Genomic DNA, 17,946 nt, shown 5'->3' with positions numbered 1-17,946 from the left:
CCAGACTGCAGTTCCATAGTGCCTCCTAGAGGCACTGGCTCTAGGCAGGAAGGCAGGGAGCTGAACTATCGCTGATGTGTTGGGACAGCTCGCAGTGCCAGCTGTGTATTTACCAGCGTGTTGGCTGATTTCCTCTGCAGCTGTTGTGACTTGCGAATATTTGATCACTTTAATGCAATAGAAATGTTCAGTTCTTGGCCTCTGAACCACTGTAGTGTGTCTGTTAAAACGAGGTTGTGCTCTATGGTTTCTGGCTTGCCTTCATTCCCTCCCTGTGGATGCTACACTAATAGCTACGCCTCACAGGTGAAAAAAGGAATCCTTGCTTTCCAGGAGATGGCAAATCTAGGTGAGAAGTATGCAATTCTATGAAGGACAATCACAGAGCAGCATATTGATTGGCAGACTTGACTACATTGTAAACACTTTTAACCTTCAGTCAAGTTAATGGCTTGCAAAACCCAGACTAATTTGTTTCAGATAACTGATTCCAGTAGGCTGAAAACAAAACAAATTGTACACTGACTATGAAAGCCATGGCTATTCTTCCAATCTCTATATAGTTGCTTGTTAGAAACCTTTTCACCTATGTTGACACTGGGTTACTTCCAGTAGTACAGAAAAGAATGTGGAATACAGATTTAATAGAGGATAGAAAAGGATGAGTTTGGACATTAAACCTGTCACTTCTTATGGCGCTTGGAACCCAGATGGTGTATTTTTGGAATATGCATTGTCCAGCCTTTTTTTTTGCTCTGTAACTTGCCTCATTCAAAGTGGTTAGGACTGATATTATGTGACCTGTTTTGTACAGATCATTAAACATTTCTGAGATGGGTTAAATCATATCAGTTTCTGCAAGGTTTTCACATACTTTCAGAGAATGACCCATTTCTGAGCAGAAAAGCTTCCTGTTGGACACATCCCTTCTGTTCACAGCTGCTTACATCATTGCTTCCCATCTGTGATCCTGTTGTCCTGTTGCAATCACGTTGTTTCCCTGTTCAATTGGGAATGCAGGATAGGACTAATAAAGAAGCAGAAATATTTAATGTATCTTCCAAAAGTCCTTACTGTGACAAGTGGTGTATTCTTTCTGAACAGAGGCTAGTCATTCTGGATAGTGCTACAATTTATTTGGCCAAACTGATGAAGTTAGAAAGTTCATCCTGCTCTTCCTGCTCCCACTTCTATGCTCCTTTCCTCCTGTGTATCTTGGCTCCTTGCACCTGCTCGTGATTTGAGCTCCTGTGGCAGCTCTTGTCTCTTTTTCTGTTTTCTTTATGGTCCTGGTATTAGTATAAGGTGTTTTATTCTTGTCTGTCCATAATTAGAAAAGGCATCTGGATCTTTATGAGGCAATTAAGCAGAAGTGCAGAGCAGTAGCAAAATCAGTTTAACTGGATAGCTGACGTGTAATGGGAATTCCGTCAGAACTGATCCTTGATGGGTGGTAGTTGTAGTAATAGTAAGGATATACTACTAGGTAGAGAATGAGAAAATATGAAATGAAGGAGTTTATCTTGGAGTTGCCTTGCTTCTTGCATCACATCTTCTGGGATTGGGATGAGAAAGGTGCATTGTGTGTGACACTACACGTTTCTGTTAAATGGTTTTGAGGCATTATAGCTTGGATACGCATTTTTTAAAAAAAAATTTAAATTTTATTTTTATTTTTATTTATTATTTTCTTAACATTTAAATAGAGGTTTGACCTGGAGTTGAAGGAGACAGATGGTGTCTGATGGCAAAGCTTTGACCCTGACAGTGACATTGTATTTGGCAAGAAACCCATTCTGTCTAGTTTCATGCGAACATACTGGACTGTTTCAGTTTTTTTTTTTTTTCCAAATGAAGTCATCATTTGTCACTGAGACTGAAGGGAAGACTAGATAAACCTCTGCATTGTCTCAGAAAAAAACTATTTTATTGATCATATATGCTAACATTCAGTTCTTTGTGCAGGCAGACAGTGCTGTGAAGGAGAAACAAAAGGGCAAGCAAGGCTGTATATTGGGTGAAAATAGAACCCAAATGCAGATTGTTTTTCACATATATGAGCAAAACTCAGAGACTATGGGAAATGTGCAGTGCATGAAAGCTGGCTGTGTGTGAAACCAGATGGGTTTGTAGCTGAAACAGTTCTACTTCTGAGGATATCGAAAATCTGCCTTGACTTAGTGCAGCCTACTCCCTAGGGGTGTTCCTCAAGCAATTCTGGGTCCTGGGGCAATCTCAGGATTCTCCTGGAGCAGCTTGTTGCTAAACAATGAAATGCACTTATTTTTCTAAGACAGAATGTGTTGACATTTCCTTCTTGCAGGAAACTTGGAGGTGCTGTGTTTTGACTTCTGTTTAGAATGAAGACTTGTTTGAAAATGTAGGAAGTTCCTCCCTAGAGAGCAGAATGTCCAAGTCTTTATCAGCTGTTGCAGAACAGTGGTGCTTTCTGGAAATGGAGACCTTATGCCAGATCAGTGCCTCAAGGGCAAGAGAGAAGCATCATCAAGTCACTTAAGCAGACCATCTCACAGCTTCTCCTGTAGTCTTGCTCTTCCTTGACAAATGACGGCATTTTCAAAAAACTTTGGTATTTTTTCCTTTCCTAAGGCAAGTTAATGAGCACACAATGATTATCTTGCCGTGGTATCTCAAGCTGAAACAAAGTGTCTGAAATATCTGCAAGCAGGTGAAGTTAGAGTTATGCCCTAAGTTGTGTTGAGCTCTAATTTAGAGCTAAGTGTTGAGCAATAGATTAACTAATGGGGGTCATTCATTCTATATTACAAGTGTGTTTCTTACTCTCAGATAAGACAATTTTAAGAATAATCATTTGTATCCTTCCCCTGACTCTCAACTTGAAGTAGTAATAAGAAATTTTGGGTTGGGCACTAAAAAAAATCTTATTTTTTTTATTATTTGAAATTGGATTGAGGATGGCATTTGAGTACGAACTTTTATGCTGAAGTGTGTCTGAGGTTGAGAGTGGCAGGTATAAACTACCACCTGTGAGACACATGTAGCAGCAGCTAAAGGACAGGGGGAATCCATTCCTTTGCTGAGTCTCTGTTGAGCACTTTTGCTATTAGACTGCAGGTGACATACTCTTCCAAGTTCTCAAACATGGAATTTGCTATTGTTTCTCCAAACTTCACAGCGCTGATCATGGAGAACTGTCCATTAAATCATCTGCAGTCAACTGACTGACACATCACGTTTTAATTAGATCACTTACAACAGTCCTTATGAACAAATTCCATTGTAAATTTTCCATTTAGGAAGTGCTATCTATGTAATTTCAGATATTTCCCTCAAAGATAGTGTAATTACTTTCTCCTTTATATGTCTAATTGCAAATTTATCTGTAATAAAAATCATGTTACCAGCATCTAGTATCAGTATCAGTATCTGGCATGCCTCGGATTCCACCATTGAGGCTGTTGTCATTTAAAAAAAAAAACCTGCTGAGTTAAGAAAGAAAAAAAAAATCTCAAACAAGATAATGTACATTTTGTTTATTTATGGTACAGTCATGCACCTTTAGAAAGAATTATGAGGTCTGTTCTTCTCTCTAAGAAACTGAGTGATGAGGCATGTCTGAGACCCACTCTTGTTATCAGAATTTGAGTGGGTAAAAGCTCTGTGTTTTAGGTGTAAAGTTTTGTGTTTATGAATCATTTTTCTGTGAACTGGTACTTTCCCACAATGAAGCAGCTGGCTGAGAGTACAGTTTTCCCTGCATTAGACGAGATCATTGGTATCCAGGAAGATTTTCCCTGGATGTTTTTCAGCACTGCAGGGATGGAGAGGTCCCTTGGAAGCTCTTCGTGCTGATACATAAGTCAGGCTGTCAAGAGCTCTTTGCTATGTGTTTTTGTAACTTCCATAATCTGTAAACCATACTTGTGTGGTCAAAGTATAGCTGAAGCGGAAAGGAGTGTTTGTGAGCTTATGACTGGACTAGCTGCAGTTTCACAGAAGAAAACCAGCTTTATCTCTCTAATCCTTCTGCTGGCAGGCAGGACATGAAAAATGAAGGTAAGACACTGTACCTATTTATTGCTTAATTTTTCCCTATAAATTCTAACCTTGTGGTTGGAAAACCCAACAAAATCCAGTAATTCTCAAATGTAAACAAGTAGAAAAATAATACTCCTGAGTGCAGGAGTTTGTAAGTATCCAAACCCTAAATATGTTAACACAGCTGCATGTCATGTGATTCACTGCAGTTCTAACACAAAAATATGTGAAATGTTTGAATACTGTAAATTTCTGATGATTCCCTAACTGAACAAGAACAAAGCATCTATTAAAAATCCAAACGGAATGAATAAAGAGTTGTGCTGAAATGATATAAACAGCTCTTTTCCTTAGCTAATACTTAAAAGTTCCAACTAATGCCCTCCCACAGTAAAGCTGTGTAAGCTAGAGGTCTTGCAATGCTTTCTGAATGTATTACTCTGCCAGTGAGCGATCCAGCTGTGTTTTAAGGCATTCTCATAATCTGTCTGGGTTTTTGGGGAGGTCAGTGTGCCACAGTTCAGTGAGCGGCAATTTCTTAAGATGTTGCTGAACAAGGTAGCACAGAACAAGAGATATTTTGACTGTGCCAGTGTGGTATTTCAGCTCACATAACTGCTGCTGCTGGTTACTGAACGTCTTGTCTGTCTTTATGCAGTGTGTTCTGAATGCAGCTCCACGACTGAAGCTGTTTGTGTCTCCTGGGCAATGGCTGGAGTTCTGTGCACTCCAATTATGCCCTCAGCCATAGCTGGGTTCCCATGGCAGGTAAAGCAGTGGTGAGGATACCGTGCATGCGACATTTGGAAATTAAAATTCATCGTTAGTCAAGAAGCTAATCAGTACACTTTGAATGCCTTAAGTGGAGTGAAAAGCACACAGAAAGTCACAAAAACATGTCAGAAAGAAAAAAACAATAGCTTAGAGAAGTATTAGTGGAATTGACTCAGTCTTAAGTGATATCTGCGTGCCAGGTCTTCTTTCAAAGACATGGTGTTTTTCCCACATAGCTACTGTTTAGTAATAAATCTTATAACCTTCTGCAAATAGCTTCTTGCCCCTGAGCAATAAATGCAAGCTTCAGCTATAATGATAACTGCTGGAGATTAGAAGTTAAGCCTCCATGAAATAGCGAACAAAGGAAATGAAAGTGTATTCAGTAACATTTACAAAATAATTTAAATTCCATGCAATTTCAAAAGCAATGTTTCCATGTGTTAATAATGTTGAACAAAAAATAACACTACTTTCACTTTTTCTTTTTTTTCCCTTTTAAATATATTTCCTTCTCATCTTACTACTTGAGTAAAAATGTCATTTCTTGGTTTAATCCAGCTCAACATTTCTTAAAAGGCATTTTGTGAAGCAAACTTTTCTACTTCATAAAATTTCTGTCATATTTTCAACCTCTGATGCTGAGAAAAAGGTGTCACCTCCTAGTTATTTGGTACGTTCAAAGAAAATGTTGCCAAAATATATGGTAGTTGGTGTTGGCTTTTAACAGGTTTTAACTGTCTCTTCCCAGAAAAAGCCTACTTGGAATTAAATTTCAGCAAGGTCAGTTATATAGTCACAGCATCTTTTCTTAAGCTAGGATCTGTCTTCTGGGACAGGGATTGCTTTGACTCATCCTGTTATTCAGCAAATGTGAGTGACTAGTATTACCTGAAAATGTTCAATATTGATTCTCTATCATATTAGAAATCATTGCTTCTGATAAATGTATTTAAAATATATTTTTCTACTGCTATCACTGCCAAGAATCCTGGGCTGCATCAAAAGGAGCGTGGCCAGCAGGTTGAAGGAAGTGATTCTTCCCCTCTGCTCTTGTGAGATCCCACCTGGAGCACTGCATACAGTTCTGGTGTCCCCGATACAAGGAGGACATGAAGCTGTTGGAGCAAGTCCAGAGGGGACCTTGGAGTTGATAAGAGCATCTCCCCTACAAAGATTGAGAAAGTTGGGGCTGTTCAGCCTGGAGAAGAGAAGGTTGTGTGGGGAACTCAGCAACTTTCCAGTATCTGAGAGGGTCTGCAGGGAAGCTATGAGCAACTTGTTCCAGTGGGAGATGCTCCTGCACATGGCAGGGCTGATGGGGACTAGATTGTGTCTAAAGCCCATTGCAACCCTGTAACATTCTATGATTCTGTGATTGTGATATCTCTATGGATGTACTAAACTTACCCAACAGAGGGGCCATTTCTTCACAAGCCTTCATGAATTCAGGTACGTGATACTGTATTTTGCTGCTTGTCCAGCCAATGCCTTGTGGAAATAGTGCCAAGATGCAGAAAAGAGAAATGAATAGGAATGGTGTGAAGGCTGGATTTTCTCCAGAACTTTTCTGTAAATCAGGCAGCTGATCTGAGATGCAGTGCCTTGATGCTTCAGGTATACAATAATTTTCAAATATGTATACTGCCATGAGCATATGTGTGATCAACTAGATTCATAGTATGTAATAAATCTTATCTAGAAGAGCTTGGTGTTATATTTACTAAAATTTTTGCTTTGCTAGAGGCAGGATATTCCTGTTTGAAGGGTTATTCTGTCTCAAAAGAGTGTGTACATCTTCTAGGAAAATACGAGAAAAATATAGTGTCAGAAAAGGTCACTTCTGGCATCGAGCAAATTATTTAGGGTAATTTGATTCCTATCTATCAGAAAATTTAATCTGAGGATACTGCAGCGATGGGAAGGAGGTAGGCCTTCTACCTCCTCTCCTAGTGGTTAGGCTGTTCATCTGCAATGATGGATGCTGTGGTTCAGTTCTGCTCTGGAGATTTAGATCCTGCTGTCCTGTCTCTTAGGACTGGACATGAACAATTAGCAGCAGTGAGGACTGCTGCAACATGTTCTCATTTGTTCCTCTTTACACTTTTTTGCTTCAGAGGAGCTGTCTGTGGGTCTGATGCCCTCTCTGCCAGGGGCTTGTGCTAATCAGCTGGCTTTAAAGATGTTCAGTTTGGTGGTGGGCCACTGAACTGTTGCAGGCAAAGTGAACCATTTTCAGTGCAAGGGGTGAGAACCTGCCTCAAAATCGTCCAATAAGTAGTCACACAAGCAAAATCAGATCGTAGCTCAAACCCATGCCCTGTCCAATCAAGACAGGAGTTTGAAGTTGTGTTCCTAACTCCTCATAGGAGTATCTCAGCAATTACTCTTTGTAAAATTCCAAAATGGAACTGGTCCAATAAGCCACTTCATGCAAACTACTTCAATGATAGTTGAGAGTGAAAGAGCAGTAGAGTAAGAATGATTCTCGAGCCTGATGCTAATGGTACTCACTTTGGAAGCTGTGGTTTCAATACACTAGGAAGGAGACTTAATATAACAAAGAGTGAACTGTATATAAAAACTCAGAGAAAAATCCCTTTTGTAACAATTTTGTAAGTCTTGTATTGTATTTCCTTGTCTTATATGTTTACATTTGCCAAATGTTTGCATTTTCCAAAAATGCTTCGTCTTGACACATATGGAACATTTCATGTTAAACAAAGTACAGTGGCCTGGGTGGGGATGGTAGTGGTTTTGGTGTGGAAACCTGGAAAAATTGTGAATTCGGTTCAGTTTGAACCAACATCCTTTTTCAACTGTTTGGCTTGGCAGCTGAACTGAAAAAACAGTTATTTGACAGCCCTAAGCCCTCCTTTGCAGTTGGACCCTTGTGTTTTACTAGGAAAATTGTAGCATTAGTCCCTGGAGCTGTTCAAGCATGGCACAGAGGCATGAAATGGAAATCCCGCTAAAATATAGGGTTGTCTGAATTTTTTGGAACCAGGGGAACTCTGAAATGAGATTAAATGATGGCATCCACAGTATGTGCACTACTGGACTCTCCAAAGACATGCTGCTGTTTTCACAGATTCCCTCTGTCACTTGCTTGCCAAAAAGATACCTTTGATTCCTATGGGAAATATTAGGAGGAAAGCTCTTGACTTGTGTGCATGGTTAGCTGGGAACAGAGACATTCCTTTTTTCAACTTGTTCATTCCATGATGTAATGAGAACATTTTAAATGAGGACAAGCAAATTGCAAGTGCCAAGCTTTTTCCTAGATGCTGCTTATAATCAAACACACCCAACCATGCTCTTAAAGACCTCATAATTAAATGTGCAAAAATGGAGACTTAATTTGAACATGTAAATTAATCACATGTTGTAACAATGGAAATTCATAACTGAAAATCCATTAGCAGACAACGCTGTTCCTCATTCTTTTGTTTACATGTTTATACTAATCACGCAATAGGATTTTTGGTGCATGTCACCCTTTGAAAATCAATTCTGTATCAACTTAGGAGATGTGTTCCCATTTCTATTGTATAGCTTTGCTCTATAAATGCAAATAATTGCAAATTAAGCCCCAAATGTCTAAAGAACAGCAGGAGTGACCATTATTTGATGTATGATGCACATCATGTCATTTCTGTGTCACTACTCTAGGGGTTAAATAAGTATCATGTTTTGGACATCTTAGGAAAATAATAAACAGTGTAGCTCATCCAAAAAACATCTGCTCATATTTTTTTTGTTAAATAGTAGACAAATATATTTAAAATGTGTTTTCAATTGTCTGCTAAGAAAATAAGTTTGCATAAAATCCACCCTTTTATCCTGAAAAAAAGATTGTGAATTTACCTTCTGTAGCAATTTAGAAAAAGCCAAAATTTATGCACATTGTGTATTTAGCAAGTAAAGAACTCAGTTGCTGTGGTGGACTACATTAAACATAGATGGATGAGAATGAGGTCAGTGGAGTGAACACAAGCTGTACTCCTCAGAGCTACTGTGCATGCACATGGCCTTAAAGATGTTTATCCAGTGGAAGTCTGTACTTGCCTGTGTATTTCACTGAATGTACATGATAGGCCATGAAGCCTTGCCTAAAAAGCACTTGTGAAAGAAATTTTCACATTTGCATTTTGGTTGAACACTAGCAGCACTTCTATTGGTAGGGTTTACCTGACTCTGTGGGGATCTGAATTCTCTGGAGGGCTTGGGCTCTTTATCACCTAATGGCAACCCTGGTCAGTAAAGCTTTTTTCATTAACTTGGATCAGGCCTTGCAATTCCCCTTGATCAGCTAGTGCTTACTCAGTTGAAAATATTGCCTTGAGCTTTCTCACTCTTGCAGGAAAAGTTCTTCTCAACTGAACCTCTTCCCTGGTTTTACTGTAAAAATCCAGCTTGATCCTCACTGTCCTGCTTCTTAATGTACTGCGCAGCTGTCTTGCACTCTTGACTTCATGCCACCCACATGTTACACCTCCCAGTTGGTCAGCCACTTCCACTCTGTTGTTTTGTTAATCCTTTTTAAATAACCACTTTTTTATAGAGCTACTTACAGGAAATACCTCTCCAGTAATGCCTCTGAATCACTTACAGCCTAAAATGTTGCCATATACATCTTAAACTTAAAACCCCCTATATTGCCCTATTCTATATGCTAACATCACGTCTACAGACACTGCAGTGAGTTCTGGTGAAAATAAGGAGGAAATTTTAAAAGAAAACTTCTCACCTTCTTGCATAAGAAGTGCTAAATTCTGATGGGAAGCACTTGGACATACATAAGAGCTTGGACTGGTCATCTATCAAACTGGGGTCTAAATAATGAGGGGGAGCCATGCTGCAGCAAAGTGTACTAAGTGTGAAGATAGGAAAGCATTTATAAAAACGCAGCAAACAGCTTTGTGATAATTAGTGGAAATGAGGTCACAGCCTGTCTTTCTCTCCTACATGAACATTTTCTTTATTATAGTGGCATTGCAGCTTATGACTCTGGGTTTTTAGTGGACCAGTACCATTTCTCGGTTGTTTTTGCTTTCTCTTTTCTCACAGTAAGATGCAACTTAAACTCCTAAACTCAAAACCTCCAAAAATTCAACCCACAAGCCTCAGTGGTATTTGGAGTTTATGTATTCTTTAACCAAAGGTCTTTGCATAACCAGATACTGGTACATTTTTTAGTGAAATTCTTGAAGCTTTGAGCTTAACCACTGCTTCTTGCAGTGATATGCTTGAAAAAATGTCAGCTATGTAGCTGTAATGGAGGGCTGTGGAGTTGAGGTATGTCCATTTTCTGGAAGTGGTAGACTGGTGTCAAGGTCTAGATTGACCTCCAGCAGGGTCCTGGCTCCAGCTTGAACAGTCCCATGGTGACATCAGAACTTTGGCATCTATGTTTAAACATTTTTTGTGTTATTGTCATTATTTCAGAGAAAAGCTGGTGATCTGGCATGAATGAATCCACTACATACATATCTGCTGGAGTAAGCAGAGAACTTTAAAGCTTTATGAGCTGAGAATTGCCTCATTCATTTTTCATAAGTTATTGATTCTGAAACTTTTCTGTTGCCTACAGCACTGGACTTGGATGTGTATGGGAGAAGTTCTTCAAATTGTAGCAAAGAGACTTGATTTCTGAGAGAACAAAAAGGAAAAATACAGGAAAATCCTTGTTGGAACCAGAGATACAAAAGTGCTTAAAGAGGCTTGAGAGCAAAAGAAACACACAAAGGGTTTACAAGGCTGGAGTTAAACAGAACTAAGTAGGATTTAGAAAAGTACTTGGAAAAAATAATCCTGAAAAGGAAGAGAACAGCATCCCTTTCCACCCAAAATCAAAAAGGAACACTATTAAAATGTTCTTAAAGTTGTTTTAAAGTATTTAGTTTCTTTTAATAACACTCATGATATGATATGTACACAAAATGATTGTGTGTGTATTGGCAAACCACAGTAGCCTTTTGAATACTCAATCTTCATCTAAGTGTGTTTCAGATCTTTGTGTGATAAACCTCATTTGCTAAATATGGGAGGTTGATCTATTCTATAGCACAGAAGTTGTGTGTGATGTAATGAGAAATCTCATTGTCAGGACCCTCTTACTAAGATATTTCTGAAGCTTTGTGATTGCTTTTCTTCTGGATCCTCTATACAATCGGCATTGCCATTCAGTTTATTATGAAAAACTGTTGGGAGCAACCAGAATTAAATCCAAGACCAGGACTTTATTTCCCATATTTTTTTTTGGACAATATTCTTGTTCAGGTACCATGAATGGGAACATCATCCATCAAGAAGCATAGGGTTCAACAGCCAGAGTCTGGAGCAAAATAATCTGGCACTGTTATTCTGGGCAGTGGATCATTTGTGGCTTTAGACAGACAGAGCACATGATCTTTCAATCTCAGTTTCCCTTTCTGTAATAATAGAGTAATGAGTTCTTACCTGACACAATATTTCTATTTACTATGGACAGATGAAATGGCATGGAAATAGCCTTAATGAGGACTGTTCAAAATCAGAGCATATCCATCATTCGTCATTTAATTGTTTCAATTTTTTTAGTGAAGAACCTGAGTTCATAATTGAAGATACCAAAACATTTAAAGGTCGGATTTGTATTCTGGAAAGTATTCAGAATTTCAAGAAAACTACCCCCCCACTGTTTCATTATGAGAAATATTCTAAAGGCTTTCCAAAAGTTTTGTCTTTATGCAGAACCACAGTCTGTTTATTTCTTCATGCCAAAGATGAGGTTTGGCACAGGATTGGCCCATACCCTTGCCAAAAGCTCTCCTAAGAGCACACTCAGTTAGTTTATATTACTACTTTTGAGAAAGGAAACACTAAAGAAACCATATTTTTTACAGTATAAATGTCCTCTGAAGACTGAAAATGCCTCCCTCTGGCCCCACCTCACTGCAAAGGATTAGGGGATGTGAGAGAAAAAGGAGTCCTACAGTGAGCTTCCTCCGTGTGAGGCCTGGGAGTGAGGACAGCTTCACTCTAACCCTCATTTCCCTGCAGGCTACGTTTTCAAAAAGTTCTTCTAAGTGTGGTTGCCCAAGTGGAGATGACCATGGCTTCGTTTTCAACAAGTCTGGGCACTCTAAACACCTGTTAATTCAAGTGAAGATGGACCTAGGATGCCTCCTGCCAGCACTCCCAAACTACTGCAAGTGCAGAGTACCCAGTGTCAGGTCTGTCCCTTTCCCTCTGTGTCCCTTTTGCACTGATGCATTGCCTTTGCAGCTTCTATAAAAGGCCACTAAGCCAGAGAAAGGCCATGGTTATTCTATTTATACATATAAATAGAACTTGCATATAACTTGCATTTTCTGTGCTCTAAAACTGGTATAATCTCTAACTAATGTCTGGAACCCTGGGCCTCTCCCTGCTACCTAGAATGACACACCAGGCAAAATATTTAAATTTTGACTTTGGCATTCTCTCATATATTTGGGAAAGAGAGACTTGAGGGATCTGCTAACTCTGCTGCAGAGAGACTGCTAATCACTAAACCATTTCATTTAAATGCAGAGGGTTTATTTTTTTACACTTCTATGAAGTCTTGAAATCTGAGGTAATACAAAATTTGAACAAAGAAAGCTATTGTCATAGAAATGACTGAGTCTGTAGACATATTATGCACAGAGTGAGAGAACATTTTAGGTGATTTTAAGATGATCTGTGCATTGTAAAAGAAAAATGCATCTGTGTATCCATTCACCCACTCAGAACTCAGACTGTACATTTAGAAATGGAAGGCAGCTGTGTATCTGCCTCCTCCTGGGGTGTCCATTCAGCCCATTTCCCATCTGTAGGCTGCATAGGGCAGGCATAGTCAGCTATCAGATATCTCAGCTGAAGCATGGAAAACTTTTTTTTCCATTTGAGTTCCCCACACCATATGGCAGCGAAATTTAATTTTCAAATATGCTTTTTCCCCCCTAATGAAACTGCCACTTCCAGAATTCCATGTTCAATCATTTTGTTCAACCACAATGCCTCTTCCTCATAGGGATGAGTCCAAAGATTTCCATTAGGTGGCTGAATACCTAAATGTTAGGGATGTCTGTGCAAAATCTGCATATTAAATTTGAGTGTCCAGTCTTGCATGGATACTTGTCTTTTCTGTAAGAATAGCTGTCTTTGAGACCTATCAGAATTGCACCAGTGTGGATCAAGCTTCAGTGTCCAGGCCCTTAACACTTTTTAGTGAAAGTTAACACTTGAGTTACAGAGGATTTCCAGTATGATATGAAAATGTGCTGAAAATTCTTAAAGTATTCAGAGGGAGTTATTTTATGATCTGCAATTATTCTCAATACTGGTGTTTCTGGATAGAGTAAAAGTGGAAAACTTTAATGGGTAGATCTTCCTGTCATAACTTCACACTGATACTCACATGTCAGTCCTTGAAGATCTTCATCCTCTTTTCTGCTGTAAATAAGTATTTTGTTTAGTTAACCTGCTGGAGGATTCAAAAAGAAATCAACATGTTCTGTAGACTCGAAGAGTGAGGACTGCTTATTTGTACGTTCTGACCGCCTGCATATTACAGGCCAAAAAATATTCCTCTGTCACATCTGCACTAAGCCCAATTCCTTCCATGTTTGATTAAAATGTTACCTGTAAATGTAAACTTGTGAGCACAATTTCTTTTCTACTGATGCTCATTTTGAAAAACTGTTACTCCTAGCTCAAAATGAATGAAGTGTCATTTCCTATGGCACTGGATTCTCTGGTTTTCTAACAAGGCACAAGCTCCAGCTGGAGCTTCTCCAGTGTGTAGGAAATTCCCAACAGCTCAATATTAGTAGATTCTCTGAAGCTTAATAGGTTATGTTCATACTAAACCTTTAATTTATTGGTACCCCTATTAATACCATTCTGTTCACCCATCCAATGATTTTCCTGTATGCTGTTAAGAACTTAATTGTCTCTGAGGAGCCCGCTTTTATCAGATTTAGTTGGAATTGGTGATCATGTCCCAAAAATTATTGAAGGGATAATATGCATGGGATCACTCATGCAGACAAAGCTTGACTGCATAAGATTTGTTTCCCTAGGAAATCTGGCATGTATGCTGTTAGACATATCTGAACTTCTGTGAATTTTTGGTATTCTATTTTTACTATTCATTAGAGAAGGACAGATAAGAAAGTTTCATCAGATGCAAAACATCATTCCCAGAGGATATCAGCAATGACCAATGGAGCAATTTCTTTCTGACATTCTACCTGTTTCTGGGGTTGTATGGTGGGTCTTTGATAAAAGTATTTGAAATACACTGCCCTGATAGACTGCAAATGAGAGTTAATAAATAGCTTAATTTTTTGTCATATTTTCAAAGAACTTCATGTCAACAGCCAATAGGCAGGATGCAAGTGAAATGTTGAGACTCTGTTTGCCTTCACTTCTGTTTGTATTTGCTGTATCTGAAGATGCCCCTAGATTTTGTTACAAAAATACTTTTCATTTAGAAATTCAGACCTCCTCTGATGTAACCCCCAAATATTTCCATTTCTAAGTGCAAGAAGTTGATCCCTATGTAATTATGAAGTGGTGCCAGATTCTAACCACACTACCTTACCTACCCTAGTCCTTTGGAAATGTTTTACTTGCAAAAACTTTATATACCAAACATGTTTGTTTAATGAAAATGTTGTTATGATAACTGTAAACAACATAGTTTTTATATGACTAATGTTTTCATGAAGTTGGTTTCATTTTCACAGGTCACTGCTTCCTTTTCCAGCCTCACAAACAGTTTTCTCAATCATTTTGGGCACTTAGTGCCTCAGCACTTGGATCTGTGTCATATGATTTGATCTTCTTTTCAGTGTTCTCCTATTTGTCCCTGTCCATGTGCTGTTTTTCTGACACTTTTTTTCCTTCTTGTGTCATTTTATGACAGTGTTTCTCCATTATATGCTTGTTAAAAGAGGTGAGATATCTGGAAAAAAATTAGACTTTGTGTGAAAAAAAAAAGCAACTAACCAATAAGCTACCTAGAAAGTAAGTAGTTTTACTTTTTCTAGTTTCTTATGTGTGCGTGTGTTGTTATCTTAAAATCTACATTCATGACTTTATCTACAACATAAGGCATATTTTGTAAATGAGCTTAAACACTCTATCAAATTGTAATTATTCATGAATAGTCTCTCTTTATTGCTAATGATACGCATCACGCTAACAGAGTCTGATATACTGGTTATACAAATAAAGTTCATCTGAGGTAACACAGTTTATTCCTTTCTCAGGCATCCAGCCTGGATCTCAGCTGCAAAGTAAGTACCTCTCCACATCTCATTACCAAAATAGCAACCTTCTTAATCCTTTGCTGTGAAGAACAAAGGTTCGATTCAGTCTCTGGAGCAGAAATAGGATCTTATTAATGCACTGGCAACTACAGTGTTGTTATTTTTGTTAGAAAAGAGAGAAACAGGAATTTGCTGATATATGTTAGATTAAGGGCTGTTATTGTTTTGAAATTAATTGGATTGCTAGCTGGGCCTTTCTGATGTCAGTTGAAAATCTACAAAATACCTTGTAATTTAATATTCTGGATGAGATCAGGAGCTACTTCCTAGAAATTAATTTCTGTTCTTTGTTCTGAGAGAATCACTGAGGCTATCAGTTAAATGGTGTATTGTTTACTGTGCAGGGAGAAAAGTTTTTGTGTCAGTCTTGCCTGGAGTGCTGGCCTTGCTGGACTCAAACCACTTGCCATCCAGTGGATTAAAGCTGAGACCCAAGACACCAGAGAGGTACCTCTTGCTCAGCTGTTGGGGAGGTCTGTGCATTGGCCAAGTGTCAAGGCTTGAACATGTTACAACTGACGTATGAATTCACATTTTGAAGTGTTAGAGCTCCAGTGATGTTTTATGGAGTCTTTTATTTCTTTCAAAAGATTTGCTGTCATGTAGTGTTGGGCTGCAGGAGGCTGTAGCATTTGGGATCCCTGTGGAGCAGACTCCGTCTCTGGCAGCTCATCAGGATAAAAGTTGAAATTAGGATTGCAGAGAAGAGCCAGAGAAATTCCACTTGGTGAATTAAATGTTATTGAGCTTGAGGACCTGGAAAAGGGTTAGTGATAGATCTGGGTGAACTCTCAGACTGGTATGAATGACTGGCATAGAAGGTATTGCTTAGAGCAAAAATAAATGCAGTGGAACTGATCCATTGAGACCAGCAAAGTTTCTGGAAACGACTGGTGCTTGATAATTCTTAGCGATAGGCAAATGGCATACTCCAAATTACGTGTGGTCCATTGTGTAATTCTGTGTGGGTGTGGACCTTTGCAGGTTTTTGGCCTATGCCACCTGGCACAAAATGTGTTTGCTTAAGTCTTAGCATGTAGAACTTTGGGTGTTTATCTTCATGTGTATGTGAAAGGTTCAGGGTTAAGTGAGGGAGAACTAACCAGAAACTGAGATCAGCAGAAACATTCTGGATAACTGTTCCCAGGCCTGAGTAATGAAGACCAGTAAGATGGCATTTGCAGTGAACCTCAATTCTCTGCTTCTATTCCTCATGGTTAGGACAAACCCTGTGTTTGGCCTCCAGGAGGTATGACAAAGATATGTCTATTGATGGAGTATGTAGTTTGAGACTTGTGGCTTGAGTGTGTGAACTTTTATTTGTGAGTTGGAAGAGATTTCGGAGCATAGTCTAAGGCAATTTTGAAGTACTAATTGCTAATTTATGCTGATTGTCCATGTCCCCAGAAGGCATTAAGTATCAGGTTTTGATAGAACAGGAATGTTTGAAGTACCAGTAGGATATTTGGGCCCAAGACTGTTCTCTGTTATACCACTGCAAATCTGAGATTCTTGTATTCACTTCTGAGTGACAGAGCAAAGCAGGACTGGACCTGAGAGACGAAGCTGTGAGTTGCCTGTGTGTGCCTTGGGCAGTGAAACAGCTGACTGAAGAAACAGCTCATGTACTGCTTGCGTTTCCCCTTGATGGTTTCCAGCTGTCCTCTTATCCTTGGCATGCAAAACGACATTAATTAGTTTCAGCTTATGAAAATAAGTGAGAGGCAGTGTGTGCTACCCACCTTATAGTGCTGCACATAAACAATGGGCTGCATACAAGCCGTGATCACAAATGCTAAGTGACGTTGTTGTTATTAAGCCAGGGGCTGAGTAAAAAGAAAGTTCCTTTGGTAAAGTAGCCATAGGCTAGATGGTTTCTCAGCCTGTGCAATAGAGGTAGTCATGCCTGCATGGAGGAGATCAGTGTGTATGCATCAGTTTGCATCTGCACCATACATCAGAGTGTCACAGGCATTATGCTTTCACCTCCACAGGTCTTTTAGTATTAACTGAGGCAAGAGAAAGGAAAGAGCTTAAATAGGACAGTAAAAGAAGAAGGCAGTATTTATTTTTTCTTCAACCTGTAAACACATATTTGTAGGATATTAACAGTTTGGGGGGTTTTGACATTATATATTTCTTGCACATTTTCTGATTAGGGTTCCTAGACGGCTTTGTCAGAGAATATGAAGAATTTATAGGTATAAAATGTACTCAAAGAGTTCGCACACCTTAATTTTCAAACCTGTTAGTTTATTGTTGCAATGCAAGACTGAGTAAGTGATATTTTTATGCTGCTGCAGTAAGATCTGCCATTACCTTGCTGCCCAGTCTGGAAGGAAAGTATTAGCAGAAAATGACTGAAATAAAGAAATGCAGGAGAAAATGTATTAAGCAGAGCATGAAAATCCTAATGTCTTAATACCACTGCTAGTCCTAAAGAAAGAGTTTGCTGAATTGGATGGACTGCTACAGACTCTGTTTAAAGAAAACTGGAAATTACAAACTCAAATTTAAGTGAATACTAGAGACAGTGGACAAGGTTATGCAAAAGCTGGAATATGTATGGATGCTGCAATCATGATGGAAGAATTTCTGTGAAAAGGAAAAGAAGGTGTTGACAGGTTGGAGTTGCCCAACTAGAAGTGTTGTATAAGCCTGGAGAAATTATCCCTATGATTTAAAAATATAAAAAATAAATGAACTACAGAAACTTGTATGGACAATAAACAGTCTGGACAAATATACTACTAAAAAAACAATGTCCGATTACTAAGATTACTTGGGAAATGAATCATACTGGGGTCAT

General features: G+C 38.8%; 1 long non-coding RNA gene across 1 annotated transcript in view; it reads left to right on the top strand.

The window, feature by feature from the left end:
• The window catches only part of LOC108445410, a 245,717-nt gene that overhangs the window by 56,260 nt on the left and 171,511 nt on the right, over positions 1-17,946 (top strand). Inside the window, exons 3-4 of the long non-coding RNA XR_001860259.1 lie at positions 15,078-15,104; positions 15,482-15,584. This is a non-coding gene — a long non-coding RNA (uncharacterized LOC108445410). The remainder of the gene's footprint in view (positions 1-15,077; positions 15,105-15,481; positions 15,585-17,946) is intronic.

Source organism: Corvus brachyrhynchos, unplaced genomic scaffold (genome assembly GCF_000691975.1).
Source record: "Corvus brachyrhynchos isolate BGI_N302 unplaced genomic scaffold, ASM69197v1 scaffold1, whole genome shotgun sequence".
Lineage (NCBI taxonomy): Eukaryota > Metazoa > Chordata > Aves > Passeriformes > Corvidae > Corvus > Corvus brachyrhynchos.
The sequence above is the reverse complement of the archived record's forward strand: the minus strand, read 5'-3'. Positions and strand labels throughout refer to the sequence as shown.